Genomic DNA, 5,108 nt, shown 5'->3' with positions numbered 1-5,108 from the left:
ATCAAAGGCAAAAAGAGAGAGAGGAATGGAGAAAGACGGTCAACAAATCTTATGTGGTACCCCAACGTTGCAACAGACAAGGATAAGTGAAGGTGAAGGTATTTAAATTAGCTTTAAAAGGATTTCCCGACAGTTTTCTAAGAAGTAATAGGGTAAACCAGGTAAATCAATAGACATACACAGTCTAGTCTAGTCTAATCATTCCATTAGTTGTTTTCATTGGGAATTCCCAGTGCCACCAGAATCAAGACATTCCATTCTTTGGTTAATCTATTTATAGCTCCATGCCAGAGAAAAATAGTTTTTTGTAATATTCTTCTGCCTTTAATATAGTGCACTTTGTTGGAAGATAAACTATTGTATACATTAACCGGGGTTTTTACCTTCGGTTACATCTTTTTGACTCGTGTTTTTGAATGACATTGATGAGGATCGGTGGGACCCATCCTAATGAGAGGAAGTTCTAAGCCATTGTTAATGTTGGTAAATCCAGAACTGCTGCTTTCACTCAGAGGTGTAGACTACCTTGGAGGTCCACACTCTCTTCATACAACGTTATATAAACTTCACGGTCTTCACTTTCTTTCACCTGGCGTTTAGTTGATTAGACCGTTGAGGTACCACACATGATCTGAAGTTGATAATTTCCTTTAGTTTAAAAAATATTTGTAGAGAGCAAAAAATAAAAAATAAAGTTTCCCTTTCAGACCTTGCGATCTATAGGGCAGATGATGTTAAGTTCATCTGTTTCTTTGGCCAACGGTTAACGAGCAGGGTGTCATGTGGCCAGCATAACGATTAACTGCCTTTACTTTCCCTTACCAAAGTCAGGTATCCATTAAAATTGAGTGACCTCAGGGGCGCCCTAAAATTCCGAAATTCAAATTCCTGGTCTTCATCGAGATTCGAACCCAGGACCTCAGGCTCAGAAGCCAAGCGCTTAACCACTCAGCCACATGGCCCCCGTCTTTCTCCGATTCTCAGTCATTGCTGGAATCAGAAAATCTTCCATAGGCAGGGGCGTCCATTTTCTTCTGCTTCCCTTCCAACGTTTTCCTCCCCTTCTTTTACCTGGTACTGTTCCCTGCAGGAAAGTCTTAAAGAGTCTTGAGGATCTCAATGTATGGCCATACAGTCTTAACTCGAGTTTTTTTTTAACAGTAATCAGAAGGTTATCATGTGACTAAATCGCCATTGTGACTTTGTTTCTTATCTTATACATTATAGACGTTACTTAAAAAAAAAAGAATATGATTGTGCCCTACTCGTTTCACGTGTTAATCTAGTCATGCATGCTCATCAGTGTTATTATGGAGTGTGTGTGCGTTTCTATGGTAACGGTGGGAAGAGGCTAGCGATTGGTTGAGAAAGATGCCAGACAAGTGGCATTGTCGTCAGCGATCTTAGGTAGTACTCAAGCAGACATAAGCATTAGAAAAATTAAGGTTTAATTGAGTCTTTGAATAGCATAACTACTTTTTATGATATACGATAGTGATAGGCTGATTCCCAATATCTGGCGTGTCTAACCTGATACTGTATCTTGTCTTTCAACAACATAATTTACAGTATCTTGTCTTTCAACAACATAATTTACAGTATCTTGTCTTTCAACAACATAATTTACAGTATCTTGTCTTTCAACAACATAATTTACAGTATCTTGTCTTTCAACAACATAATTTACAGTATCTTGTCTTTCAACAACATAATTTACAGTATCTTGTCTTTCAACAACATAATTTACAGTATCTTGTCTTTCAACAACATAATTTACAGTATCTTGTCTTTCAACAACATAATTTACAGTATCTTGTCTTTCAACAACATAATTTACAGTATCTTGTCTTTCAACAACATAATTTACAGTATCTTGTCTTTCAACAACATAATTTACAGTATCTTGTCTTTCAACAACATAATTTACAGTATCTTGTCTTTCAACAACATAATTTACAGTATCTTGTCTTTCAACAACATAATTTACAGTATCTTGTCTTTCAACAACATAATTTACAGTATCTTGTCTTTCAACAACATAATTTACAGTATCTTGTCTTTCAACAACATAATTTACAGTATCTTGTCTTTCAACAACATAATTTACAGTATCTTGTCTTTCAACAACATAATTTACAGTATTTTGTCTTTCAACAACATAATTTACAGTATCTTGTCTTTCAACAACATAATTTACAGTATCTTGTCTTTCAACAACATAATAAGAAATTGATGGTTCACACAAATAGATCGGAGAAGATTATCAACTTGTTTTAAACTATTGCGGTACTTCTTAGACAAACTCGACCAGAAATCCTTTAATGGTTTATCTTTGTTTTAATTAGAGCCAAGTCTAAAGCAGTTCAAAGTTCATAGTGATGTAATAGACTTTTTTTTACGTTGCAGAGAAGAGCTACTTAAATACATCTTTTTGTCCTTCATTTACTGCGGAAGTAAATTCACGTGTATGGTAGGCCTAATAATTAACTTTGCCAATAGTTTGTGGAACACCTATTCAAGCCTAGTGGAGCCCTAGTATTCCGCGGAACACAGTTTGGGAAACACTAACTTAGATGATCATTGAAAAAACATCCGTTAGGGCATTTCTTCATGTCAATCAGTTCATTAAATATTAAGAATGCAATTATCATAACATTAACTTATCTCTGTATTATGTGTTATCATGGCGTGTGCTGGTCTAACAATACAATACAATCAGCAACACTTTTCACACGCACACGTCTATCATTGTATGGACCGAGATATGGTTGTGGTTGTTGATAGTTACTGATATTTATGTTGAAGATAATAAAACACGTTTTTTGTAAACTACCTTAACGGACCACCTCGGGGGCTGACTATGAGTTTGTTTTTGTCACGCAAACTTTTTTTTTAACCTTATATCTTTAGTTTATCATAGAACATTGTGTTTGCGTTCTGTTATCATTCAAATTCTTTTCTCGTATTCCTATCTGGAGTCTTTGCTTAGGAATTCATGTAAGGTCTGTTTTAAGGCTGGGTAAAAACATTTGAAGGTATTACAATGCACTTATAGGCCGACAGAAGGTGCTCGAGATTATTATTCAATATCGTGACTGGAGGGTGGCGAAAACAGCTTTGATTTATTGACGCGCATGTGAATAACACATAAGTATGTTCAAGTCAGTTTAAAATATTTGTTACAAAGAGAATTAATTTAAGTATTACAGAATGACGCCCAAGTTGATCTTTATATTAGTACTATTATTATTATGTTAGAAATGAACGAGTAGTCATTCTCTGGCGCTGCCAGGGTCGAGTTTCGCTAAAGAGAAACAAAATTCATCGTAGTCCCTTTATCAGTTTCCACCGAGGAATTTGTTGGTGAAGTGGCAGGTCTGCAGCAGTACCGCCCTCTGACATGCAACGAGAATGTTCCTAGGAATGTTAAGGGTCTTGAAGGTGTCTGTGAGGTCAGTTGTTATTATCCCCTCGGTTGATATAACAATGGGGTATATTGTTATTTCAGATAATTTCCATAAAAGCTTAATCTCCAAGCCAAGGTTCCCATATTTTCGTTGTTTTTCCAGCTCAGTTTTTTTTAAATTATGAGATAGTGGTACGGCGATGTCAATAATGGTAGCGGCCTTTTCTTTTTTATCGATGAGCAGCAAATCAGGGCGATTAAAATCTACCGTTTATTATTATTATTATTATTATTATGTCAGAAACGAACGAGTATTCATTCTCTGGCGCTGCCAGGGTAGAGTTTTGTTAAAGAGAAACAAAATTCATCGTAGCCCCTTTAACAGTTTCCACAGAATATTTTCTGGTGATGTGGCAGGTGTGGAAACGATCTTTTGAGGAAGTGATTAGGCCAAATGAATAGCAAAACAAAACTCCTGTGGGAGTGTCCAATGGAATGCGAGAGCTTTCCCAATGCACGGTGCAGAATTGAAAGATAGCTTCCACGTCCCTGTCGATAATCCATGCGCCGTTCCTCAAGAGTCCGTTACACTAATGGCGAGTCCTTCAAGGTTAGCTTGGTACAGCATAGGAAAATGGCGGAGGTTCCCAGTATATTCGGCCTTCGGCCATGCATTCTAGTTCATGCGCCCGGAGTGCCAGATATATCGGAAATAGCAATGCTTTACATAGGCATTGACTTGGATCTCTTCCAGACAGAACGGTTGTTCAATCAGGCTTACATGTCTAGAGCTCGAAGAGCATTCGGCTAAGCTCTTTTGACAATCAAACGGTCTACAGCAGTACCGCCTTATGACAGGTAACGAGGATGTTTCTAGGAATGTTAAGGGCATTGACGGCATCCATGAGGTCAGTTGTTATTATCCCCTCGGTCGATATAACATTTGGGTATATTGTTATTTTGGATAATTTACAAGCCTAGATTCCCATATTTTCTTTGTTTTTCTATCTCAGCTTTTTCTTAAATTATGAGACAGTGGTACGGCGATGTCGATAATGGTAGCGTCTTTTTTTTCTTTTTTATAAACAAACAGCAGACCAAGTCGATTGAAATCTACCGTTTTGTCGGTCAGAATAGGCCTATCCCTATTATTGTTATTATTATTATTATTATTATTATTAAGATAGATGAGATAATTTTTATTGATCTAATCAAATGGAAATTCCGTTTGACTACAATTGACAACCTCAGAGGAACAACTGTACAACAACAATATAGATGAAAAATTCGAACAACATTCACAACCAGCGCTCTATGAATTGTACTTCTATGAACTTCTCGATGACGACAGCTGATCTTGTAACACTCTGACCAATAGTGGGATAAAGGAGTTTAAAAATCTTTTTGTCTTAGTCCTAATGGAAACAGAGTTGAAATAAGCTTTGTATTAACAGAGCTCTCAAACACATTCCTTCAGGGAACAGTACCAGGAAAAAGAAGACAGAGAAAGCGATGGGAAGACAGCATAAATTATGGACGGATTTGCCATTGAAGGAGATTTGCGCAATGCAAAAGACAGAGATGAATGGAGAAGGGCGGTTAACAGATCTTGTGAGGTGCCCCAATGGTATCTTCTCAAAACCATCTCACACGTGGATATATAAGACAAACACCCCGATACAATAAACTGAAACAGTGTAAA

Source organism: Biomphalaria glabrata, chromosome 14, assembly GCF_947242115.1.
Source record: "Biomphalaria glabrata chromosome 14, xgBioGlab47.1, whole genome shotgun sequence".
Taxonomy (NCBI): domain Eukaryota; kingdom Metazoa; phylum Mollusca; class Gastropoda; family Planorbidae; genus Biomphalaria; species Biomphalaria glabrata.
This window is presented reverse-complemented; position numbering follows the sequence as displayed.